The sequence below is a fragment of the Orcinus orca genome, chromosome 2 (assembly GCF_937001465.1).
Source record: "Orcinus orca chromosome 2, mOrcOrc1.1, whole genome shotgun sequence".
Lineage (NCBI taxonomy): Eukaryota > Metazoa > Chordata > Mammalia > Artiodactyla > Delphinidae > Orcinus > Orcinus orca.
In genome coordinates this window covers 29,323,289-29,351,106 of record NC_064560.1, presented here as the reverse complement: position 1 = coordinate 29,351,106, position 27,818 = coordinate 29,323,289, and positions in this window count along the sequence as shown.

Genomic DNA, 27,818 nt, shown 5'->3' with positions numbered 1-27,818 from the left:
CAGGTTTGTGAATTACAGTGCCCCTGAGCTCCTTTCTTCAACTCGCTTTCTTGTGAGCTGGCCGCAACACCGCAGCATTGCTTCAGGCCCTAGTGTGGTTCTGGCATGGCATGCTGAGCCTTTGGTTAATTCCTCTTCCTGGTGGGAAATGTGAGTTAAATTTGCCTGTCCAGACACCTCCAGCTAGTCTCTCATTGGTTCTCCCTATTCCTGTTCATTTTCCTCAGAAATTGCAAATTGGGCCAAAGAGGAGGTTAAAGGCACTGACTCTCCAAGTGGGGAGAATGTTAGTAAAGTGTCTGGAATGTTGCACCCGAGTACCAGGGGATGAAAACTGAGACACATTTGAACACGTTTCCCGATCACACGGTGGATCATACTCTGGGTTCCACATGCATGTTTTAGCTGAAGGAAGAATCCCTTAAACCTGGAGAGTTGAGACCCATGGAATGGATAGCATGCAATATGAGTTCAAAGGGTCTGCATTTGCTCACCGATCCTCACCAATCCTATCACTGCTGCGTTTATGCCGCTGTACACACACTTGATTCTCTTTCGGAGACATATAAATCCATAGGTTTTAATATTCTTACTAGTCAGGTATATTCTTAGGCGTTTAATATGGGGTGTTGAGTCCAATTCGTTGAGCAAGGAGTAGCTCTTGTCTGTTACATATTTGGCTTATGGAACGGTATCAGTGCCAATTTCAATCTCTGGTTTCATGCAGCACCCCAACTCACCATTCCCCTTAAGCAAGCGTAAGTTGGTTTTCTACATTTGAGACCCTGTTTTGTTTTGTAATTCAGTTCCTGTGTAGCCAAGTTTACATTCCCTGTAGTAGTGATATCTTATGATGTTTCTTTTTCTGTGTGACTTGTTTCACTTAGAATCATCGTACCTGAATCCACTCATTATGCTGCTACGGGCCTGATGACATGGATTTCATTGCTGAGTAATATTGCATTGTTCGTAAGTAGCACAACTTCTTTATCCATTTTTCGCTTTCTGTGATATTGAACTTGTACCGTAAACGAGGTTCTTGTAAACAGAGCCGTCCCAAACTTTGGGGTGGCTGTGTCTTTTTGATTTTAATTTCCCTAAGCTATAGGACCATAAGTGGAAGTGCCCTAGGCTCTGTTGCTTTGTTTCTTAGATGTTTCAGGAAACACCATACACTTCTCCAGAGTGGCTGTTGGCAATTTACGTCCAGCCCATCAGCATAACAAGGCTCCCAGTTCTCCATGGCCTGTCCTGCCTTTCTGGATTTTACACTTTTTTCAGATGGCCCTTTTGACCGGGGGGCAGTGAGACTTCATTGTAGTGCAGATTTCCTTTGCAAGCTTGCTTGGTTGGCCAAAAAGTGCGTATGCGTTTTTTCCTGAATATATTCAGGAAAAAACGCATACGCCCTTTTTGGCCAAGTGCATCATTGTGGACGTTCTGCCTCTTTTCCTATGCTTTACATGCAATACCAGTCTACCTCCTGAAATCAGTTTCCTGCAATTCTGCCCCGTTTTCAAGTCCTCTTGGCAGCCTTACTTCAATATATTTTTGGATGATAGCTGTCATTTATAACTCTGCAGGTTTGTGAATGACAGTGCCCCTGAGCTCCTTTCTTCAACTCGCTTTCTTGTGAGCTGGCCGCAACACCGCAGGATTGCTTCAGGCCCTAGTGTGGTTCCGGCATGGCACACTTTGCCTTTGGTTAATTCCTCTTCCTGGTGGGAAATGAGAGTTAAATTTGCCCGTCCAGACACCTCCAGCTAGTCTCTCATTGGTTCTCCCTATTCCTGTTCATCTTCCGCAGAAATTGCAAACTGGGCCAAGCAGGAGGTTAAAGGCACTGACTCTCCAAGTGGGGAGAGTGTTAGTAAAGCGTCTGGAATGTTGCACCCGAGTACCAGGGGATGAAAACTGAGACACATTTGAACACGTTTCCCGATCACACGGTGGATCATACTCTGGGTTCCACATGCATGTTTTAGCTGAAGGAAGAATCCCTTAAACCTGGAGAGTTGAGACCCATGGAATGGGTACCATGCAATATGACTTCAAAGGGTCTGCATTTGCTCACCGAACCTCACCAATCCTATCACTGCTGCGTTTATGCCGCTGTACACACACTTGATTCTCTTTCGGAGACATATAAATCCATAGGTTTTAAGATTCTTACTAGTCAGGTATATTCTTAGGCGTTCAATATGGGGTGTTGAGTCCACTTCGTTGAGCAAGGAGTAGCTCTTGTCTATTACATATTTGGCTTATGGAACGGTATCTGTGCTAATTTCAATCTCTGGTTTTATGCAGCACCCCAACTCACCTTTCCCCTTAAGCAAGCATAAGTTGGTTTTCTACATTTGAGACCCTGTTCTGTTTTGTAATTCAGTTCCTGTGTAGCCAAGTTTACATTCCGTGTAGTAGTGATATCTTATGATGTTTCCTTTTCTGTGTGACTTATTTCACTTAGAATCATCGTACCTGAATCCACTCATTATGCTGCTATGGTCCTGATGACATAGATTTCATTGCTGAGTGATATTGCATTATACATAAGTACCACAACGTTTTTATCCATTTTTCGCTTTCTGTGATATTGAACTTGTACCGTAAAAGAGGTTCTTGTAAACAGAGCCCTCCCAAACTTTGGGGTGGCTGTGTCTTTTTGATTTTAATTTCCCTAAGCTATAGGACCATAAGTGGAAGTGCCCTAGGCTCTGTTGCTTTGTTTTTTAGATGTTTCAGGAAACACCATACACTTCTCCAGAGTGGCTGTTGGCAATTTACATCCCGCTCAGCAGCATAACAAGGCTCCCAGTTCTCCATGGCCTGTCCTGCTTTTCTGGATTTTACACTTTTTTCAGATGGCCCTTTTGACCGGGGGGCAGTGAGACTTCATTGTAGTGCAGATTTCCTTTACAAGCTTGCTTGGTTGGCCAAAAAGGGCATATGCGTTTTCTCCTGAATATATTCAGGAAAAAGCGCATACGCCCTTTTTGGCCAAGTGCATCATTGTGGACGTCCTGCCTCTTTTCCTATGCTTTACATGCAATTCCAGTCTACCTCCTGAAATCGGTTTCCTGCAATTCTGCCCTTCTTTCAAAACCACTTGGAAGCCTTACTTCAATATATTTTTGGACGATAGCTGTCATTTATAACTCTGCAGGTTTGTGAATTACAGTGCCCCTGAGCTCCTTTCTTCAACTCGCTTTCTTGTGAGCTGGCCGCAACACCGCAGCATTGCTTCAGGCCCTAGTGTGGTTCTGGCATGGCATGCTGAGCCTTTGGTTAATTCCTCTTCCTGGTGGGAAATGTGAGTTAAATTTGCCTGTCCAGACACCTCCAGCTAGTCTCTCATTGGTTCTCCCTATTCCTGTTCATTTTCCTCAGAAATTGCAAATTGGGCCAAAGAGGAGGTTAAAGGCACTGACTCTCCAAGTGGGGAGAATGTTAGTAAAGTGTCTGGAATGTTGCACCCGAGTACCAGGGGATGAAAACTGAGACACATTTGAACACGTTTCCCGATCACACGGTGGATCATACTCTGGGTTCCACATGCATGTTTTAGCTGAAGGAAGAATCCCTTAAACCTGGAGAGTTGAGACCCATGGAATGGATAGCATGCAATATGAGTTCAAAGGGTCTGCATTTGCTCACCGATCCTCACCAATCCTATCACTGCTGCGTTTATGCCGCTGTACACACACTTGATTCTCTTTCGGAGACATATAAATCCATAGGTTTTAATATTCTTACTAGTCAGGTATATTCTTAGGCGTTTAATATGGGGTGTTGAGTCCAATTCGTTGAGCAAGGAGTAGCTCTTGTCTGTTACATATTTGGCTTATGGAACGGTATCAGTGCCAATTTCAATCTCTGGTTTCATGCAGCACCCCAACTCACCATTCCCCTTAAGCAAGCGTAAGTTGGTTTTCTACATTTGAGACCCTGTTTTGTTTTGTAATTCAGTTCCTGTGTAGCCAAGTTTACATTCCCTGTAGTAGTGATATCTTATGATGTTTCTTTTTCTGTGTGACTTGTTTCACTTAGAATCATCGTACCTGAATCCACTCATTATGCTGCTACGGGCCTGATGACATGGATTTCATTGCTGAGTAATATTGCATTGTTCGTAAGTAGCACAACTTCTTTATCCATTTTTCGCTTTCTGTGATATTGAACTTGTACCGTAAACGAGGTTCTTGTAAACAGAGCCGTCCCAAACTTTGGGGTGGCTGTGTCTTTTTGATTTTAATTTCCCTAAGCTATAGGACCATAAGTGGAAGTGCCCTAGGCTCTGTTGCTTTGTTTCTTAGATGTTTCAGGAAACACCATACACTTCTCCAGAGTGGCTGTTGGCAATTTACGTCCAGCCCATCAGCATAACAAGGCTCCCAGTTCTCCATGGCCTGTCCTGCCTTTCTGGATTTTACACTTTTTTCAGATGGCCCTTTTGACCGGGGGGCAGTGAGACTTCATTGTAGTGCAGATTTCCTTTGCAAGCTTGCTTGGTTGGCCAAAAAGTGCGTATGCGTTTTTTCCTGAATATATTCAGGAAAAAACGCATACGCCCTTTTTGGCCAAGTGCATCATTGTGGACGTTCTGCCTCTTTTCCTATGCTTTACATGCAATACCAGTCTACCTCCTGAAATCAGTTTCCTGCAATTCTGCCCCGTTTTCAAGTCCTCTTGGCAGCCTTACTTCAATATATTTTTGGATGATAGCTGTCATTTATAACTCTGCAGGTTTGTGAATGACAGTGCCCCTGAGCTCCTTTCTTCAACTCGCTTTCTTGTGAGCTGGCCGCAACACCGCAGGATTGCTTCAGGCCCTAGTGTGGTTCCGGCATGGCACACTTTGCCTTTGGTTAATTCCTCTTCCTGGTGGGAAATGAGAGTTAAATTTGCCCGTCCAGACACCTCCAGCTAGTCTCTCATTGGTTCTCCCTATTCCTGTTCATCTTCCGCAGAAATTGCAAACTGGGCCAAGCAGGAGGTTAAAGGCACTGACTCTCCAAGTGGGGAGAGTGTTAGTAAAGCGTCTGGAATGTTGTACCCGAGTACCAGGGGATGAAAACTGAGACACATTTGAACACGTTTCCCGATCACACGGTGGATCATACTCTGGGTTCCACATGCATGTTTTAGCTGAAGGAAGAATCCCTTAAACCTGGAGAGTTGAGACCCATGGAATGGGTACCATGCAATATGACTTCAAAGGGTCTGCATTTGCTCACCGATCCTCACCAATCCTATCACTGCTGCATTTATGCTGCTGTACACACGCTTGATTCTCTTTTGGACACATATAAATCCATAGGTTTTAAGATTCTTACTAGTCAGGTATATTCTTAGGCGTTTAATATGGGGTGTTGAGTCCACTTCGTTGAGCAAGGAGTAGCTCTTGTCTATTACATATTTGGCTTATGGAACGGTATCTGTGCTAATTTCAATCTCTGGTTTTATGCAGCACCCCAACTCACCTTTCCCCTTAAGCAAGCATAAGTTGGTTTTCTACATTTGAGACCCTGTTCTGTTTTGTAATTCAGTTCCTGTGTAGCCAAGTTTACATTCCGTGTAGTAGTGATATCTTATGATGTTTCTTTTTCTGTGTGACTTATTTCACTTAGAATCATCGTACCTGAATCCACTCATTATGCTGCTACGGGCCTGATGACATAGATTTCATTGCTGAGTGATATTGCATTGTACGTAAGTACCACAACTTCTTTATCCATTTTTCGCTTTCTGTGATATTGAACTTGTACCGTAAACGAGGTTCTTGTAAACAGAGCCATCCCAAACTTTGGGGTGGCTGTGCCTTTTTTATTTTAATTTCCCTAAGCTATAGGACCATAAGTGGAAGTGCCCTAGGCTCTGTTGCTTTGTTTCTTAGATGTTTCAGGAAACACCATACACTTCTCCAGAGTGGCTGTTGGCAATTTACATCCCGCCCATCAGCATAACAAGGCTCCCAGTTCTCCATGGCCTGTCCTGCCTTTCTGGATTTTACACTTTTTTCAGATGGCCCTTTTGACCTGGGGGCAGTGAGACTTCATTGTAGTGCAGATTTCCTTTGCAAGCTTGCTTGTTTGGCTTAAAAGGGCGTATGCGTTTTTTCCTGAATATACTCAGGAAAAAACGCATACGCCCTTTTTGGCCAAGTGCATCATTGTGGACGTCCTTCCTCTTTTCCTATGCTTTACATGCAATTCCAGTCTACCTCCTGAAATCGGTTTCCTGCAATTCTGCCCTTCTTTCAAGTCCACTAGGAAGACTTACTTCAATATATTTTTGGACGATAGCTGTCATTTATAACTCTGCAGGTTTGTGAATTACAGTGCCCCTGAGCTCCTTTCTTCAACTCGCTTTCTTGTGAGCTGGCCGCAATACCGCAGGATTGCTTCAGGCCCTACTGTTGTTCCGGCACGGCACGCTGAGCCTTTGGTTACTTCCTCTTCCTGGTGGGAAATGAGAGTTAAATTTGCCCGTCCAGACACCTCCAGCTAGTTTCCCATTGGTTCTCCCTATTCCTGTTCATCTTTCGCAGAAATTGCAAACTGGGCCAAACAGGAGGTTAAAGGCACTGACTCTCCAAGTGGGGAGAGTGTTAGTAAACCGTCTGGAATGTTGCACCCGAGTACCAGGGGATGAAAACTGAGAAATATTTGAACACGTTTCCAGATCACATGGTGGATCATACTCTGGGTACCACATGCATGTTTTGGCTAAAGGAAGAATCCCTTCAACCTGGAGAGTTGAGACCCATGGAATGGGTACCATGTAATATGACTTCAAAGGGTCTGCATTTGCTAACCAAACCTCACCAATCCTATCACTGCTGCGTTTATGCCACTGTACACACGCTTGATTCTCTTTCGGAGACGTATAAATCCATAGGTTTTAAGATTCTTACTAGTCATATATATTCTTAGGCGTTTAATATGGGGTGTTGAGTTCACTTCGTTGAGCAAGGAGTAGCTCTTGTCTATTACATATTTGGCTTATGGAAAGGTATCTGTGCTAATTTCAATCTCTGGTTTTATGCAGCACCCCAACTCACCTTTCCCGTTAAGCAAGCATAAGTTGGTTTTCTACATTTGAGACCCTGTTCTGTTTTGAAATTCAGTTCCTTTGTAGCCAAGTTTACATTCCGTGTAGTAGTGATATCTTATGATGTTTCTTTTTCTGTGTGACTAATTTCACTTAGAATCATCGTAGCTGAATCCACTCATTATGCTGCTACGGGCCTGATGACATAGATTTCATTGCTGAGTGATATTGCATTGTAAGTAAGTACCACAACTTCTTTATCCATTTTTTGCTTTCTGTGATAATGAACTTGTATTGTAAACGAGGTTCTTGTAAACAGAGCCGTCCCAATCTTTGGGTGGCTGTGTCTTTTTGATTTAAATTTCCCTAAGCTATAGGACCATAAGTGGAAGTGCCCTAGGCTCTGTTGCTTTGTTTTTTAGATGTTTCAGGAAACACCATACACTTCTCCAGAGTGGCTGTTGGCAATTCACATCCCGCCCATCAGCATAACAAGGCTCCCAGTTCTCCATGGCCTGTCCTGCCTTTCTGGATTTTACACTTTTTTCAGATGGCCCTTTTGACCGGGGGGCAGTGAGAATTCATTGTAGTGCAGATTTCCTTTGCAAGCTTGCTTGGTTGGCCAAAAAGGGCCTATACGTTTTTTCCTGAATATATTCGGGAAAAAACGCATACGTGATTTTTGCCCAAGTGCATCATTGTGGACGTCCTGTCTCTTTTCCTATGCTTTATATGCAATTCCAGTCTACCTCCTGAAATTGGTTTCCTGCAATTCTGCCCCGCTTTCAAGTCCTCTTGGCAGCCTTACTTCAATATATTTTTGGACGATAGCTGTCATTTATCACTCTGCAGGTTTGTGAATTACAGTGCCCCTGAGCTCCTTTCTTCAACTCGCTTTCTTGTGAGCTGGCCGCAACACCGCAGGATTGTTTCAGGCCCTAGTGTGGTTCCGGCATGGCATGCGGAGCCTTTGGTTAATTCCTCTTCCTGGTGAGAAATGAGAGTTAAATTGGCCCGTCTAGACACCTCCAGCTAGTCTCTCATTGGTTCTGCCTATTCCTGTTCATTTTCCGCAGAAATTGCAAACTGGGCCAAACAGGAGGTTAAAGGCACTGACTCTCCAAGTGGGGAGAGTGTTAGTAAAGCGTCTGGAATGTTGCACCCGAGTACCAGGGGACGAAAACTGAGACACAATTGAACACGTTTCCTGATCACATGGTGGATCATACTCTGGGTTCCACATGCATGTTTTAGCTGAAGGAAGAATCCCTTAAACCTGGAGAGTTGAGACCCATGGAATGGGTACCATGCAATATGACTTCAGAGGGTCAGCATTTGCTCACCGATCCTTACCAATCCTATCACTGCTGCGTTTATGCCACTGTACACACGCTTCATTCTCTTTCGGAGACATATAAATCCATAGGTTTTAAGATTCTTACTAGTCATGTATATTCTTAGGCGTTTAATATCTGGTGTTGTGTTCACTTCGTTGAGCAAGGAGTAGCTCTTGTCTATTACATATTTGGCTTATGGAACGGTATCTGTGCTAATTTCAATCTCTGGTTTTATGCAGCACCCCAACTCACCTTTCCCCTTAAGCAAGCATAAGTTGGTTTTCTACATTTGAGCCCCTGTTCTGTTTTGTAATTCAGTTCCTGTGTAGCCAAGTTTACATTTCGTGTAGTAGTGATATCTTATGACGTTTCTTTTTCTGTGTGACTTATTTCACTTAGAATCATCGTACCTGAATCCACTCATTATGCTGCTACGGGCCTGATGACATAGATTTCATTGCTGAGTGATATTGAATTGTACGTAAGTACCACAACTTCTTTATCCATTTTTCACTATCTGTGGATTTGAACTTGTACAATAAACGAGGTTCTTGTAAACAGAGCCGTCCCAAACTTTGGGGTGGCGGTGTCTTTTTGATTTTAATTTCCCTAAGCTATAGGACCATATGTGGAAGTGCCCTAGGCTCTGTTGCTTTGTTTTTTAGATGTTTAAGGAAACACCATACACTTCTCCAGAGTGGCTGTTGGCAATTTACATCCCGCCCATCAGCATAACAAGGCTCCCAGTTCTCCATGGCCTGTCCTGCCTTTCTGGATTTTACACTTTTTTCAGATGGCCCTTTTGACCGGGGGGCAGTGAGACTTCATTGTAGTGCAGATTTCCTTTGCAAGCTTGCTTGGTTGGCCAAAAAGGGCGTATGCGTTTTTTCCTGAATATATTCAGGAAAAAACGCATACGCCCTTTTGGGCCAAGTGCATCATTGTGGACGTTCTGCCTCTTTTCCTATGCTTTACATGCAATTCCAGTCTACCTCCTGAAATCGATTTCCTGCAATTCTGCCCCGCTTTCAAGTCCTCTTGGCAGCCTTACTTCAATATGTTTTTGGCCGATAGCTGTCATTTATAGCTCTGCAGGTTTGTGAATGACAGTGCCCCTGAGCTCCTTTCTTCAACTCGCTTTCTTGTGAGCTGGCCGCAACACTGCAGGATTGCTTCAGGCCCTAGTGTGGTTCTGGCATGGCACGCTGAGCCTTTGGTTAATTTCTCTTCCTGGTGGGAAATGAGAGTTAAATTTGCCCGTCCAGACACCTCCAGGTATTCTCTCATTGGTTCTCCCTATTCCTGTTCATCTTCCGCAGAAATTGCAAACTGGCCGAAACAGGAGGTTAAAGGCACTGACTCTCCAACTTGGGAGAGTGTTCGTAAAGCGTCTGGAATGTTGTACCCGAGTACCAGGGGACGAAAACTGAGACACATTTGAACACGTTTCCCGATCACACGGTGGATCATACTCTGGGTTCCACATGCATGTTTTAGCTGAAGGAAGAATCCCTTAAACCTGGAGAGTTGAGACCCATGGAATGGGTACCATGCAATATGACTTCAAAGGGTCTGCATTTGCTCACCGAACCTCAGCAATCCTATCACTGCTGCGTTGATTCTGCTGTACACATGCTTGATTCTCTTTCGGACACACAGTAAATCCATAGGTTTTAAGATTCTTACTAGTCAGGTATATTCTTAGGCGTTTACTATGGGGTGCTGAGTCCTCTTCGTTGAGCAAGGAGTAGCTCTTGTCTATTACATATTTGGCTTATGGAACGGTATCTGTGCCAATTTCAATCTCTGGTTTTATGCAGCACCCCAACTCACCTTTCCCCTTAAGCAAGCATAAGTTGGTTTTCTACATTTGAGACCCTGTTCTGTTTCGTAATTCAGGTCCTGTGTAGCCAAGTTTACATTCTGTGTAGTAGTGTTATCTTATGATGTTTCTTTTTCTGTGTGACTTATTTCACTTAGAATCATCGTACCTGAATCCACTCATTATGCTGCTACGGGCCTGATGACATAGATTTCATTGCTGAGTGATATTGCATTGTACGTAAGTACCACAACTTCTTTATCCATTTTTCTCTTTTGGTGATATTGAACTTGTACCGTAAACGAGGTTCTTGTAAACGGAGCCTCCCAAACTTTGCGGTGGCCTGTCTTTTTGATTTTAATTTCCCTAAGCTATAGGACCATAAGTGGAAGTGCCGTGGGCTATGTTGCTTTGTTTTTTAGATGTTTCAGGAAACACCTAAACTTCTCCAGAGTGGCTGTTGGCAATTTACGTCCCACCCATCAGCATAACAAGGCTCGCAGCTCTCCATGGCCTGTCCTGCCTTTCTGGATTTTACCTTTTTTTCAGATGGCCCTTTTGACCGTGGGGCAGTGAGACTTCATTGTAGTGCAGATTTGCTTTGCAAGCTTGCTTTGTTGGCCAAAAAGGGCGTATGCGTTTTTTCCTGAATACGCCCTTTTTGGCCAAGTGCATCATTGTGGACGTTCTACCTATTTTCCTATGCTTTACATGCAAGTCCAGTCTACCTCCTGAAATCGGTTTCCTGCAATTCTGCCCCGCTTTCAAATCCTCTTGGCAGACTTACTTCAATATATTTTTGGACGATAGCTGTCATTTATCACTCTGCAGGTTTGTGAATGACAGTGCCCCAGAGCTCCTTTCTTCTACTCGCTTTCTTGTGAGCTGGCCGCAACACCGCAGGATTGCTTCAGGCCCTAGTTTGGTTCCGGTATGGCATGCGGAGCCTTTGGTTAATTCCTCTTCCTGGTGGGAAATGAGAGTTAAATTTCCCGTCCAGACACCTCCAGCTAGTGTCTCATTGGTTCTCCCTATTCCTGTTCATTTTCCGCAGAAATTGCAAACTGGGCCAAACAGGAGTTTAAAGGCACTGACTCTCCAAGTGGGGAGAGTGTTAGTAAAGCGTCTGGAATGTTGCACCTGAGTACCAGGGGACGAAAACTGAGACACAATTGAACACGTTTCCTGATCAAACGGTGGATCATACTCTGGGTTCCACATGCATGTTTTAGCTGAAGGAAGAATCCCTTAAACCTGGAGAGTTGAGACCCATGGAATGGGTACCATGCAATATGACTTCAAAGGGTCTGCATTTGCTCACCGATCCTCACCAATCCTATCACTGCTGCGTTTATGCTGCTGTACACGTGCTTGATTCTCTATTGGAGACATATAAATCCATAGGTTTTAAGATTCTTACTAGTCAGGTATATTCTTAGGCGTTTAATATGGGGTGTTGCGTCCACTTCGTTGAGCAAGGAGTAGCTCTTGTCTGTTACATATTTGGCTTATGGAACGGTATCTGTGCTAATTTCAATCTCTGGTTTTATGCAGCACCCCAACTCACCTTTCCCCTTAAGCAAGCATAAGTTGGTTTTCTACATTTGAGACCCTGTTCTGTTTTGTAATTCAGTTCCTGTGTAGCCAAGTTTACATTCCGTGTAGTAGTGATATCTTATGATGTTTCTTTTTCTGTGTGACTTATTTCACTTAGAATCATCGTACCTGAATCCACTCATTATGCTGCTACGGGCCTGATGACATAGATTTCGTTGCTGAGTGATATTGCATTGTACGTAAGTACCACAACTTCTTTATCCATTTTTCGCTTTCTGTGATATTGAACTTGTACCGTAAACGAGGTTCTTGTAAACAGAGCCATCCCAAACTTTGGGGTGGCTGTGTGTTTTTGATTTTAATTTCCCTAAGCTATAGGACCATAAGTGAAAGTGCCCTAGGCTCTGTTGCTTTGTTTTTTAGATGTTTCAGGAAACACCTTACACTTCTCCAGAGTGCCTGTTGGCAATTTACATCCCGCCCATCAGCATAAAAAGGTGCCTATTCTCCATGGCCTCTCCTGCCTTTCTGAATTTTACACTTTTTTCAGATGGCCCTTTTGACCGCGGGGCAGTGAGACTTCATTGTACTGCAGATTTCCGTTGCAAGCTTGCTTGGTTGGCCAAAATGGGCGTATGCGTTTTTTCCTGAATATATTCAGGAAAAAACGCATACGCCCTTTTTGGCCAAGTGCATCATTGTGGACGTTCTGCCTCTTTTCCTATGCTTTACATGCAATTCCAGTCTACCTCCTGAGATCAGTTTCCTGCAATTCTGCCCCGCTTTCAAGTCCTCTTGGCAGCCTTACTTCAATATATTTTTGGACGATAGCTGTCATTTATAACTCTGCAGGTTTGTGAATGACAGTGTCCCTTATCTCCTTTCTTCAACTCGCTTTCCTGTGAGCTGGCCGCAGCACCGCAGGATTGCTTCAGGCCCTAGTGTGTTTCCGGCATAGCACGCTGAACCTTTGGTTAATTTCTCTTCCTGCTGGGAAATGAGAGTAAAATTTGCCCGTCCAGACACGTCCAGCTAGTCTCTCATTGGTTCTCCCTATTCCTGTTCATTTTACGCAGAAATTGCAAACTGGGCCAAACAGGAGGTTAAAGGAATTGACTCTCCAAGTGGGGAGAGTGTTAGTAAAGCGTCTGGAATGTTGCACCCGAGTACCAGGGGACGAAAACTGAGACACATTTGAACACGTTTCCCGATCACACGGTGGATCATACTCTGGGTTCCACCTGCATGTTTTAGCTGAAGGAAGAATCCCTTAAACCTGGAGAGTTGAGACCCATGGAATGGGTACCATGCAATATGACTTCAAAGGGTCTGCATTTGCTCACCAAACCTCAACAATCCTATCACTGCTGCATTTATACCACTGTACACACGCTTGATTCTTTTTCGGAGACATATAAATCCATAGGTTTTAAGATTCTTACTAGTCAGGTGTATTCTTAGACATTTAATATGGCGTCTTGAGTCCACTTCGTTGAGCAAGGAGTAGCTCTTGTCTATTACATATTTGGCTTATGGAACGGTATCAGTGCCAATTTCAATCTCTGGTTTCATGCAGCACCCCAACTCACCATTCCCCTTAAGCAAGCGTAAGTTGGTTTTCTACATTTGAGACCCTGTTTTGTTTTGTAATTCAGTTCCTGTGTAGCCAAGTTTACATTCCCTGTAGTAGTGATATCTTATGATGTTTCTTTTTCTGTGTGACTTGTTTCACTTAGAATCATCGTACCTGAATCCACTCATTATGCTGCTACGGGCCTGATGACATGGATTTCATTGCTGAGTAATATTGCATTGTTCGTAAGTAGCACAACTTCTTTATCCATTTTTCGCTTTCTGTGATATTGAACTTGTACCGTAAACGAGGTTCTTGTAAACAGAGCCGTCCCAAACTTTGGGGTGGCTGTGTCTTTTTGATTTTAATTTCCCTAAGCTATAGGACCATAAGTGGAAGTGCCCTAGGCTCTGTTGCTTTGTTTCTTAGATGTTTCACGAAACACCATACACTTCTCCAGAGTGGCTGTTGGCAATTTACATCCCGCCCATCAGCATAACAAGGCTCCCAGTTCTCCATGGCCTGTCCTGCCTTTCTGGATTTTACACTTTTTTCAGATGGCCCTTTTGACCGGGCGGCAGTGAGACTTCATTGTAGTGCAGATTTCCTTTGCAAGCTTGCTTGGTTGGCCAAAAAGGGCGTATGCGTTTTTTCCTGAATATATTCAGGAAAAAACGCATACGCCCTTTTTGGCCAAGTGCATCATTGTGGACGTTCTGCCTCTTTTCCTATGCTTTACATGCAATTCCAGTCTACCTCTTGAAATCAGTTTCCTGCAATTCTGCCCCGTTTTCAAGTCCTCTTGGCAGCCTTACTTCAATATATTTTTGGATGATAGCTGTCATTTATAACTCTGCAGGTTTGTGAATGACAGTGCCCCTGAGCTCCTTTCTTCAACTCGCTTTCTTGTGAGCTGGCCGCAACACCGCAGGATTGCTTCAGGCCCTAGTGTGGTTCCGGCATGGCACACTTTGCCTTTGGTTAATTCCTCTTCCTGGTGGGAAATGAGAGTTAAATTTGCACGTCCAGACACCTCCAGCTAGTCTCTCATTGGTTCACCCTATTCCTGTTCATCTTCCGCAGAAATTGCAAACTGGGCCAAGCAGGAGGTTAAAGGCACTGACTCTCCAAGTGGGGAGAGTGTTAGTAAAGCGTCTGGAATGTTGCACCCGAGTACCAGGGGATGAAAACTGAGAAATATTTGAACACGTTTCCAGATCACACGGTGGATCATACTCTGGGTTCCACATGCATGTTTTAGCTGAAGGAAGAATCCCTTAAACCTGGAGAGTTGAGACCCATGGAATGGGTACCATGCAATATGACTTCAAAGGGTCTGCATTTGCTCACCGATTCTCACCAATCCTATCACTGTTGCGTTTATGCCGCTGTACACACGCTTGGTTCTCTTTCGGAGACATATAAATCCATAGGTTTTCAGATTCTTACTAGTTAGGTATATTCTTAGGCGTTTAATATGGGGTGTTGAGTCCACTTCGTTGAGCAAGGAGTAGCTCTTGTCTATTACATATTTGGCTTATGGAACGCTATCTGTGCTAATTTCAATCTCTGGTTTTATGCAGCACCCCAACTCACCTTAACCCTTAAGCAAGCATAAGTTGGTTTTCTACATTTGAGACCCTGTTCTGTTTTGTAATTCAGTTCCTGTGTAGCCAAGTTTACATTCCGTGTAGTAGTGATATCTAATGATGTTTCTTTTTCTGTGTGACTTATTTCACTTAGAATCATCGTACCTGAATCCCCTCATTATGCTGATACGGGCCTGATGACATAGATTTCATTGCTGAGTGATATTGCATTGTACGTAAGTATCACAACTTGTTTATCCATTTTTCGCTTTCTGTGATATTGAACTTGTACCGTAAATGAGGTTCTTGTAAACAGAGCCGTCGCAAACTTTCGGGTGGCTGTGTCTTTTTGATTTTAATTTCCCTAAGCTATAGGACCATAAGTGGAAGTGCCCTAGGCTCTGTTGCTTTGTTTCTTAGATGTTTCAGGAAACACCATACACTTCTCCAGAGTGGCTGTTGGCAATTTACATCCCGCCCATCAGCATAACAAGGCTCCCAGTTCTCCATGGCCTGTCCTGCCTTTCTGGATTTTACACTTTTTTCAGTTGGCCCTTTTGACCGGGGGGCAGTGAGACTTCATTGTAGTGCAGATTTCCTTTGCAAGCTTGCTTGGTTGGCCAAAAAGGGCGTATGCGTTTTTTCCTGAATATATTCAGGAAAAAACGCATACGCCCTTTTTGGCCAAGTGCATCATTGTGGACGTTCTGCCTCTTTTCCTATGCTTTACACGCAATTCCAGTCTACCTCCTGAAATCGGTTTCCTGCAATTCTGCCCCGCTTTCAAGTCCTCTTGGCAGCCTTACTTCAATATATTTTTGGATGATAGCTGTCATTTATAACTCTGCAGGTTGTGAATGACAGTGCCCCTGAGATCCTTTCTTCAACTCGCTTTCTTGTGAGCTGGCCGCAACACCGCAGGATTGCTTCAGGCCCTAGTGTGGTTCCGGCATGGCACACTGAGCCTTTGGTTAATTCCTCTTCCTGGTGGGAAATGAGAGTTAAATTTGCCCGTCCAGACACCTCCAGCTAGTCTCTCATTGGTTCTCCCTATTCCTGTTCATCTTCCGCAGAAATTGCAAACTGGGCCAAGCAGGAGGTTAAAGGCACTGACTCTCCAAGTGGGGAGAGTTTTAGTAAAGCGTCTGGAATGTTGCACCCGAGTACCAGGGGATGAAAACTGAGACACATTTGAACACGTTTCCCGATCACACGGTGGATCATACTCTGGGTTCCACATGCATGTTTTAGCTGAAGGAAGAATCCCTTAAATCTGGAGAGTTGAGACCCATGGAACGGGTACCATGCAATATGACTTCAAAGGGTCTGCATTTGCTCACCGATCCTCACCAATCCTATCACTGCTGCGTTTATGCCGCTGTACACACACTTGATTCTCTTTTGGAGACATATAAATCCATAGGTTTTAAGATTCTTACTAGTCAGGTATATTCTAGGCGTTTAATATGGGGTGTTGAGTCCACTTCGTTGAGCAAGGAGTAGCTCTTGTCTATTACATATTTGGCTTATGGAACGGTATCTGTGCTAATTTCAATCTCTGGTTTTATGCAGCACCCCAACTCACCTTTCCCCTTAAGCAAGCATAAGTTGGTTTTCTACATTTGAGACCCTGTTCTGTTTTGTAATGCAGATCCTGTGTAGCCAAGTTTACATTCCGTGTAGTAGTGATATCTTATGATGTTTCTTTTTCTGTGTGACTTATTTCACTTAGAATCATCGTACCTGAATCCACTCATTATGCTGCTACGGGCCTGATGACATAGATTTCATTGCTGAGTGATATTGCATTGTACGTAAGTACCACAACTTCTTTATCCATTTTTCGCTTTCTGTGATATTGAACTTGTACCGTAAACGAGGTTCTTGTAAACAGAGCCATCCCAAACTTTGGGGTGGCTGTGCCTTTTTTATTTTAATTTCCCTAAGCTATAGGACCATAAGTGGAAGTGCCCTAGGCTCTGTTGCTTTGTTTCTTAGATGTTTCAGGAAACACCATACACTTCTCCAGAGTGGCTGTTGGCAATTTACATCCCGCCCATCAGCATAACAAGGCTCCCAGTTCTCCATGGCCTGTCCTGCCTTTCTGGATTTTACACTTTTTTCAGATGGCCCTTTTGACCGGGCGGCAGTGAGACTTCATTGTAGTGCAGATTTCCTTTGCAAGCTTGCTTGTTTGGCTTAAAAGGGCTTATGCGTTTTTTCCTGAATATACTCAGGAAAAAACGCATACGCCCTTTTTGGCCAAGTGCATCATTGTGGACGTCCTGCCTCTTTTCCTATGCTTTACATGCAATTCCAGTCTACCTCCTGAAATCGGTTTCCTGCAATTCTGCCCTTCTTTCAAGTCCACTAGGAAGACTTACTTCAATATATTTTTGGACGATAGCTGTCATTTATAACTCTGCAGGTTTGTGAATTACAGTGCCCCTGACCTCCTTTCTTCAACTCGCTTTCTTGTGAGCTGGCCGCAACACCACAGGATTGCTTCAGGCCCTAGTGTGGTTCTGGCATGGCATGCTGAGCCTTTGGTTAATTCCTCTTCCTGGTGGGAAATGAGAGTTAAATTTGCCCGTCCAGACACCTCCAGCTAGTCTCTCATTGGTTCTCCCTATTCCTGTTCATTTTCCTCAGAAATTGCAAACTGGGCCAAACAGGAGGTTAAAGGCACTGACTCTCCAAGTTGGGAGAGTTTTACTAAAGCGTCTGGAATGTTGCACCCGAGTTCCAGGGGACAAAAACTGAGACACATTTGAACACGTTTCCCAATCACACGGTGGATCATACTCTGGGTTCCACATGCATGTTTTAGCTGAAGGAAGAATCCCTTAAACCTGGAGAGTTGAGACCCATGGAATGGGTACCATGCAATATGACTTCAAAGGGTCTGCATTTGCTCACCGATCCTCACCAATCCTATCACTGCTGCGTTTATGCCGCTGTACACACACTTGATTCTCTTTCGGAGACATATAAATCCGTAGGTTTTAAGATTCTTACTAGTCATGTATATTCTTAGGCGTTTAATATGGGGTGTTGAGTCCAATTTGTTGAGCAAGGAGTAGCTCTTGTCTGTTACATATTTGGCTTATGGAACGCTATCTGTGCTAATTTCAATCTCTGGTTTTATTCAGCACCCCAACTCACCTTTCCCCTTAAGCAAGCATAAGTTGGTTTTCTACATTTGAGACCCTGTTCTGTTTTGTAATCCAGTTCCTGTGTAGCCAAGTTTACATTCCGTGTAGTAGTGATATCTTATGATGTTTCTTTTTCTGTGTGACTTATTTCACTTAGAATCATCGTACCTTAATCCACTCATTATGCTGCTACGGGCCTGATGACATAGATTTCATTGCTGAGTGATATTGCATTGTACGTAAGTACCACAACTTCTTTATCCATTTTTCGCTTTCTGTGATATTGAACTTGTACCGTAAACGAGGTTCTTGTAAATAGAGCCGTCCCAAACTTTGGGGTGGCTGTGACTTTTTGATTTTAATTTCCCTAAGCTATAGGACCATAAGTGGAAGTGCCCTAGGCTCTGATGCTTTGTTTCTTAGATATTTCAGGAAACACCATACACTTCTCCAGAGTGGCTGTTGGCAATTTACATCCCGCCCATCAGCATAACAAGGCTCCCAGTTCTCCATGGCCTGTCCTGCCTTTCTGGATTTTACACTTTTTTCAGATGGCCCTTTTGACCGGGGGGCAGTGAGACTTCATTGTAGTGCAGATTTCCTTTGCAAGCTTGCTTGGTTGGCCAAAAAGGGCGTATGCGTTTTTTCCTGAATATATTCAGGAAAAAACACATACGCCCTTTTTGGCCAAGTGCATCATTGTGGACGTTCTGCCTCCTTTCCTATGCTTTACATGCAATTCCAGTCTACCTCCTGAAATCGGTTTCCTGCAATTCTGCCCTTCTTTCATGTCCAGTTGGAAGCCTTACTTCAATATATTTTTGGACGATAGCTGTCATTTAACTCTGCAGGTTTGTGAATTACAGTGCCCCTGAGCTCCTTTCTTCAACTCGCTTTCTTCTGAGCTGGCCGCAACACCGCAGGATTGTTTCAGGCCCTAGTGTGTTTCCGGCATGGCATGCTGAGCCTTTGGTTAATTCCTCTTCCTGGTGGGAAATGAGAGTTAAATTTGCCCGTCCAGACACCTCCAGCTAGTCTCTCATTGGTTCTCCCTATTCCTGTTCATTTTCCTCAGAAATTGCAAACTGGGCCAAACAGGAGGTTAAAGGCACTGACTCTCCAAGTGGGGAGAGTGTTAGTAAAGCGTCTGGAATGTTGCACCCGAGTACCAGGGGACGAAAACTGAGACACATTTGAACACGTATCCCGATCACACGGTGGATCATACTCTGGGTTCCACATGCATGTTTTAGCTGAAGGAAGAATCCCTTAAACCTGGAGAGTTGACACCCATGGAATGGGTACCATGCAATATGACTTCAAAGGGTCTGCATTTGCTCACCGATCCTCACCAATCCTATCACTGCTGCGTTTATGCCGCTGTACACACACTTGATTCTCTTTCGGAGACATATAAATCCATAGGTTTTAAGATTCTTACTAGACAGGTATATTCTTAGGCGTTTAATATGGGGTGTTGAGTCCACTTCGTTGAGCAAGGAGTAGTTCTTCTCTGTTACATATTTGGCTTATGGAACGCTATCTGTGCTAATTTCAATCTCTGGTTTTATGCAGCACCCCAACTCACCTTTCCCCTTAAGCAAGCATAAGATGGTTTTCTACATTTGAGACCCTGTTCTGTTTTGTATTTCAGTTCCTGTGTAGCCAAGTTTACATTCCTTGTATTAGAGATATCTTACGATGTTTCTTTTTCTGTGTGACTTATTTCACTTAGAATCATCGTACCTGAATCCACTCATTATGCTGATACGGGCCTGATGACATAGATTTCATTGCTGAGTGATATTGCTTTGTACGTAAGTACCACAACTTCTTTATCCATTTTTCGCTTTCTGTGATATTGAACTTGTACCGTAAACGAGGTTCTTGTAAACAGAGCCGTCCCAAACTTTGGGGTGGCTGTGTCTTTTTGATTTTAATTTCCCTAAGCTATAGGACCATAAGTGGAAGGGCCCTAGGCTCTGTTGCTTTGTTTCTTAGATGTTTCAGGAAACACCATACAATTCTCCAGAGTGGCTGTTGGCAATTTACATCCCGCCCATCAGCATAACAAGGCTCCCAGTTCTCCATGGCCTGTCCTGCCTTTCTGGATTTTACACTTTTTTCAGATGGCCCTTTTGACCGGGGGGCAGTGAGACTTCATTGTAGTGCAGATTTCCTTTGCAAGCTTGCTTGTTTGGCTTAAAAGGGCGTATGCGTTTTTTCCTGAATATACTCAGGAAAAAACGCATACGCCCTTTTTGGCCAAGTGCATCATTGTGGACGTCCTGCCTCTTTTCCTATGCTTTACATGCAATTCCAGTCTACCTCCTGAAATCGGTTTCCTGCAATTCTGCCCTTCTTTCAAGTCCACTAGGAAGACTTACTTCAATATATTTTTGGACGATAGCTGTCATTTATAACTCTGCAGGTTTGTGAATTACAGTGCCCCTGAGCTCCTTTCTTCAACTCGCTTTCTTGTGAGCTGGCCGCAACACCACAGGATTGCTTCAGGCCCTAGTGTGGTTCCGGCATGGCATGCTGAGCCTTTGGTTAATTCCTCTTCCTGGTGGGAAATGTGAGTTAAATTTGCCCGTCCAGACACCTCCAGCTAGTCTCTCATTGGTTCTCCCTATTCCTGTTCATTTTCCTCAGAAATTGCAAACTGGGCCAAACAGGAGGTTAAAGGCACTGACTCTCCAAGTGGGGAGAGTTTTACTAAAGCGTCTGAAATGTTGCACCCGAGTTCCAGGGGACAAAAACTGAGACACATTTGAACACGTTTCCCGATAAAACGGTGGATCATACTCTGGGTTCCACATGCATGTTTTAGCTGAAGGAAGAATCCCTTAAACCTGGAGAGTTGAGACCCTTGGAATGGGTACCATGCAATATGACTTCAAAGGGTCTGCATTTGCTCACCGATCCTCACCAATCCTATCACTGCTGCGTTTATGCCGCTGTACACACAGTTGATTCTCTTTCGGAGACATATATATCCATAGGTTTTAAGATTCTTACTAGTCAGTTATATTCATAGGCGTTTAATATGGGGTGTTGAGTCCACTTCGTTGAGCAAGGAGTAGCTCTTGTCTGTTACATATTTGGCTTATGGAATGCTATTGTGATAATTTCAATCTCTGGTTTTATGCAGCACCCCAACTCACCTTTCCCCTTAAGCAATCATAAGATGGTTTTCTACATTTGAGACCCTGTTCTGTTTTGTATTTCAGTTCCTGTGTAGCCAAGTTTACATTCCTTGTATTAGAGATATCTTACGATGTTTCTTTTTCTCTGTGACTTATTTCGCTTAGAATCATCGTACTTGAATCCACTCATTATGCTGATACGGGCCTGATGACATAGATTTCATTGCTGAGTGATATTGCTTTGTACGTGAGTACCACAACTTCTTTATCCTTTTTTGCTTTCTGTGATATTGAACTTGTACCGTAAACGAGGTTCTTGTAAACAGAGCCGTCCCAAACTTTGGGGTGGCTGTGTCTTTTTGATTTTAATTTCCCTAAGCTATAGGACCATAAGTGGAAATGCCCTAGGCTCTGTTGCTTTGTTTCTTAGATGTTTCAGGAAACACCATACAATTCTCCAGAGTGGCTGTTGGCAATTTACATCCCGCCCATCAGCGTAACAAGGCTCCCAGTTCTCCATGGCCTGTCCTGCCTTTCTGGATTTTACACTTTTTTCAGATGGCCCTTTTGACCGGGGAGCAGTGAGACTTCATTGTAGTGCAGATTTCCTTTGCAAGCTTGCTTGTTTGGCTTAAAAGGGCGTATGCGTTTTTTCCTGAATATATTCAGGAAAAAACGCATACGCCCTTTTTGGCCAAGTGCATCATTGTGGACGTCCTGCCTCTTTTCCTATGCTTTACATGCAATTCCAGTCTACCTCGTGAAATCGGTTTCCTGCAATTCTGCCCTTCTTTCAAGTCCACTTGGAAGACTTACTTCAATATATTTTTGGACGATAGCTGTCATTTATAACTCTGCAGGTTTGTGAATGACAGTGCCCCTGACCTCCTTTCTTCAACTCGCTTTCTTGTGAGCTGGCCGCAACACCACAGGATTGCTTCAGGCCCTAGTGTGGTTCCGGCATGGCATGCTGAGCCTTTGGTTAATTCCTCTTCCTGGTGGGAAATGAGAGTTAAATTTGCCCGTCCAGACACCTCCAGCTAGTCTCTCATTGGTTCTCCCTGTTCCTGTTCATTTTCCTCAGAAATTGCAAACTGGGCCAAACAGGAGGTTAAAGGCACTGACTCTCCAAGTGGGGAGAGTGTTAGTAAAGCGTCTGGAATGTTGCACCCGAGTACCAGGGGACGAAAACTGAGACACATTTGAAGACGTTTCCCGATCACACGGTGGATCATACACTGGGTTCCACATGCATGTTGTAGCTGAAGGAAGAATCCCTTAAACCTGGAGAGTTGTGACCCATGGAATGGGTACCATGCAATATGACTTCAAAGGGTCTGCATTTGCTCACCGATCCTCACCAATCCTATCACTGCTGCGTTTATGCCGCTGTACACACACTTGATTCTCTTTCGGAGACATATAAATCCATAGGTTTTAAGATTCTTACTAGTCAGGTACATTCTTAGGCGTTTAATATGAGGAGTTGAGTCCAATTCGTTGAGCAAGGAGTAGCTCTTGTCTATTACATATTTGGCTTATGGAACGCTATCTGTGCTAATTTCAATCTCTGGTTTTATGCAGCACCCCAACTCACCTTTCCCCTTAAGCAAGCATAAGTTGGTTTTCTACATTTGAGACCCTGTTCTGTTTTGTAATTCAGTTCCTGTGTAGCCAAGTTTACATTCCGTGTAGTAGTGATATCTTATGATGTTTCATTTTCTGTGTGACTTATTTCACTTAGAATCATCGTACCTGAATCCACTCATTATGCTGATACGGGCCTGATGACATAGATTTCATTGCTGAGTGATATTGCATTGTACGTAAGTACCACAACTTCTTTATCCATTTTTCGCTTTCTGTGATATTGAACTTGTACCGTAAACGAGGTTCTTGTAAACAGAGCCGTCCCAAACTTTCGGGTGGCTGTGTCTTTTTGATTTTAATTTCCCTAAGCTATAGGACCATAAGTGGAAGTGCCCTAGGCTCTGTTGCTTTGTGTCTTAGATGTTTCAGGAAACACCATACAATTCTCCAGAGTGGCTGTTGGCAATTTACATCCCGCCCATCAGCATAACAAGGCTCCCAGTTCTCCATGGCCTGTCCTGCCTTTCTGGATTTTACACTTTTTTCAGATGGCCCTTTTGACCGGGGGGCAGTGAGACTTCATTGTAGTGCAGATTTCCTTTGTAAGCTTGCTTGGTTGGCCAAAAAGGGCGTATGCGTTTTTTCCTGAATATATTCAGGAAAAAACGCATACGCCCTTTTTGGCCAAGTGCATCATTGTGGACGTCCTGCCTCTTTTCCTATGCTTTACATGCAATTCCAGTCTACCTCCTGAAATCGGTTTCCTGCAATTCTGCCCCGCTTTCAAGTCCTCTTGGCAGCCTTACTTCAATATATTTTTGGATGATAGCTGTCATTTATAACTCTGCAGGTTTGTGAATGACAGTGCCCCTGAGCTCCTTTCTTCAACTCGCTTTCTTGTGAGCTGGCCGCAACACTGCAGGATTGCTTCAGGCCCTAGTGTGGTTCCGGCATGGCACGCTGAGCCTTTGGTTAATTCCTCTTCCTGGTGGGAAATGAGAGTTAAATTTGCCCGTCCAGACACCTCCAGCTAGTCTCTCATTGGTTCTCCCTATTCCTGTTAATTTTCCTCAGAAATTGCAAATTGAGCCAAAGAGGAGGTTAAAGGCACTGACTCTCCAAGTGGGGAGAGTGTTAGTAAAGCGTCTGGAATGTTGCACCCGAGTACCAGGGGATGAAAACTGAGACACATTTGAACACGTTTCCCGATCACACGGTGGATCATACTCTGGGTTCCACATGCATGTTTTAGCTAAAGGAAGAATCCCTTAAATCTGGAGAGTTGAGACCCATGGAACGGGTACCATGCAATATGACTTCCAAGGGTCTGCATTTGCTCACCGATCCTCACCAATCCTATCACTGCTGCGTTTATGCCGCTGTACACACACTTGATTCTCTTTTGGAGACATATAAATCCATAGGTTTTAAGATTCTTACTAGTCAGGTATATTCTAGGCGTTTAATATGGGGTGTTGAGTTCAATTCGTTGAGCAAGGAGTAGCTCTTGTCTGTTACATATTTGGCTCATGGAACGCTATCTGTGCTAATTTCAATCTCTGGTTTTATGCAGCACCCCAACTCACCTTTCCCCTTAAGCAAGCATAAGTTGGTTTTCTACATTTGAGACCCTGTTCTGTTTTGTAATGCAGTTCCTGTGTAGCCAACTTTACATTCCGTGTAGTAGTGATATCTTATGATGTTTCTTTTTCTGTGTGACTTATTTCACTTAGAATCATCGTACCTGAATCCACTCATTATGCTGCTACGGGCCTGATGACATAGATTTCATTGCTGAGTGATATTGCATTGTACGTAAGTACCACAACTTCTTTATCCATTTTTTGCTTTCTGTGATATTGAACTTGTACCGTAAATGAGGTTCTTGTAAACAGAGCCGTCCCAAACTTTCGGGTGGCTGTGTCTTTTTGATTTTAATTTCCCTAAGGTATAGGACCATAAGTGGAAGTGCCCTAGGCTCTGTTGTTTTGTGTCTTAGATGTTTCAGGAAACACCATACACTTCTCCAGAGTGGCTGTTGGCAATTTACATCCCGCCCATCAGCATAACAAGGCTCCCAGTTCTCCATGGCCTCTCCAGGCTTTCTGGATTTTACACTTTTTTCAGATGGCCCTTTTGACCGGGGGGCAGTGAGACTTCATTGTAGTGCAGATTTCCTTTGCAAGCTTGCTTGGTTGGCCAAAAAGTGCGTATGCGTTTTTTCCTCAATATATTCAGGAAAAAACGCATACGCCCTTTTTGGCCAAGTGCATCATTGTGGACGTCCTGCCTCTTTTCCTATGCTTTACATGCAATTCCAGTCTACCTCCTGAAATCGGTTTCCTGCAATTCTGCCCCACTTTCAAGTCCTCTTGGCAGGCTTACTTCAATATATTTTTGGACGATAGCTGTCATTTATAACTCTGCAGGTTTGTGAATGACAGTGTCCCTGAGCTCCTTTCTTCAACTCGCTTTCTTGTGAGGTGGCCGCAACACCGCAGGATTGCTTCAGGCCCTAGTGTGGTTCCGGCATGGCACACTGAATCTTTGGTTAATTCCTCTTCCTGGTGGGAAATGAAAGTTAAATTTGCCCGTCCAGACACCTCCAGCTAGTCTCTCATTGGTTCTCCCTATTCCTCTTCATCTTCCGCAGAAATTGCAAACTGGGCCAAACAGGAGGTTAAAGGCACTGAATCTCCAAGTGGGGAGAGTGTTAGTAAAGCGTCTGGAATGTTGCACCCGAGTACCAGGGGACGAAAAGTGAGACACATTTGAACACGTTTCCCGATCACACGGTGGATCATACTCTGGTTTCCACATGCATGTTTTAGCTGAAGGAAGAATCCCTTAAACCTGGAGAGTTGAGACCCATGGAATGGGTACCATGCAATATGACTTCAAAGGCTGTGCATTTGCTCACTGATCCTCACCAATCCTATCACTGCTGCTTTATGTCGCTGTACACTCGCTTGATTCTCTTTCGGAGGCATATAAATCCATAGGTTTTAAGATTCTTACTAGTCAGGTATATTCTTAGGCGTTTAATATGGGGTGTTGAGTCCACTTCGTTGAGCAAGGAGTAGCTCTTGTCTATTACATATTTGGCTTATGGAACGGTATCTGTGCTAATTTCAATCTCTGGTTTTATGCAGCACCCCAACTCACCTTTCCCCTTAAGCAAGCATAAGTTGGTTTTCTACATTAGAGACCCTGTTCTGTTTTGTAATTCAGTTCCTGTGTAGCCAAGTTTACATTCCGTGTAGTAGTGATATCTTGTGATGTTTCTTTTTCTGTGTGAATTATTTCACTTAGAATCATCGTACCTGAATCCACTTGTTATGCTGCTACGGGCCTGATGACATAGATTTCATTGCTGAGTGATATTGCATTGTACGTAAGTACCACAACTTCTTTATCCATTTTTCGCTTTCTGTAATATTGAACTTGTACCGTTAACGAGGTTTTTGTAAACAGAGCCGTCCGAAACTTTGGGGTGGCTGTGTCTTTTTGATTTTAATTTCCCTAAGCTATAGGACCATAAGTGGAACTGCCCTAGGCTCTGTTGCTTTGTTTTTCAGATGTTTCAGGAAACACCATACACTTCTCCAGAGTGGCTGTTGGCAATTTACATCCCGCCCATCAGCATAACAAGGCTCCCAGTTCTCCATGGCCTGTCCTGCCTTTCTGGATTTTACACTTTTTTCAGATGGCCCTTTTGACCGGGGGGCAGTGAGACTTCATTGTAGTGCAGATTTCCTTGGCAAGCTTGCTTGGTTGGCCAAAAGGGGCCTATGCGTTTTTTCTGAATATATTCAGGAAAAAACGCATGGGCCCTTTTTGGCCAAGTGCGTCATTGTGGACGTTCTGCCTCTTTTCCTATGCTTTACATGCAATTCCAGTCTACCTCCTGAAATCGGTTTCCTGCAATTCTGCCCCGCTTTCAAGTCCTCTTGGCAGCCTTACTTCAATATATTTTTGGACGATAGCTGTCATTTATAACTCTGCAGGTTTGTGAATGACAGTGCCCCTGAGCTCCTTTCTTCAACTCGCTTTCTTCTGAGCTGGCCGCAACACCGCAGGATTGCTTCAGGCCCTAGTGTGGTTCCAGCATGGCACGCTGAGCCTTTGGTTAATTCCTCTTCCTGGTGGGAAATGAGAGTTAAATTTGCCCGTCCAGACACCTCCAGCTAGTCTCTCATTGGTTCTCCCTATTCCTGTTCATTTTCCGCAGAAATTGCAAACTGGGCCAAACAGGAGGTTAAAGACACTGATCTCCAAGTGGGGAGAGTGTTAGTAAAGCATCTGGAATGTTGCACCCGAGTACCAGGGGACGAAAACTGAGACACAGTTGAACACGTTTCCCGATCACACGGTGGATCATACTCTGGGTTCCACATGCATGTTTTAGCTGAAGGAAGAAGCCCTTAAACCTGGAGAGTTGAGACCCATGGAATGGGTACCATGCAATATGACTTCAAAGGGTCTGCATTTGCTCACCGAACCTCACCAATCCTATCACTGCTGCGTTTATGCCGCTGAACACACGCTAGATTCTCTTTCAGAGACATATACATCCATAGGTTTTAAGATTCTTACTAGTCAGGTATATTCTTAGGCGTTTTATATGGGGTGTTGAGTCCACTTCGTTGAGCAAGAAGTAGCTCTTGTCTATTACATATTCGGCTTATGGATCGGTATCGGTGCTAATTTCAATCTCTGCTTTTATGCAGCACCCCAACTCACCTTTCCCCTTAAGCAAGCATAAGTTGGTTTTCTACATTTGAGACCCTGTTCTGTTTTGTAATTCAGTTCCTGTGTAGCCAAGTTTACATTCCGTGTAGTAGTGATATCTTATGATGTTTCTTTTTCTGTGTGACTTATTTCACTTAGAATCATCGTACCTGAATCCACTCATTATGCTGCTACGGGCCTGATGACATGGATTTAATTGCTGAGTGATATTGCATTGTTCGTAAGTAGCACAACTTCTTTATCC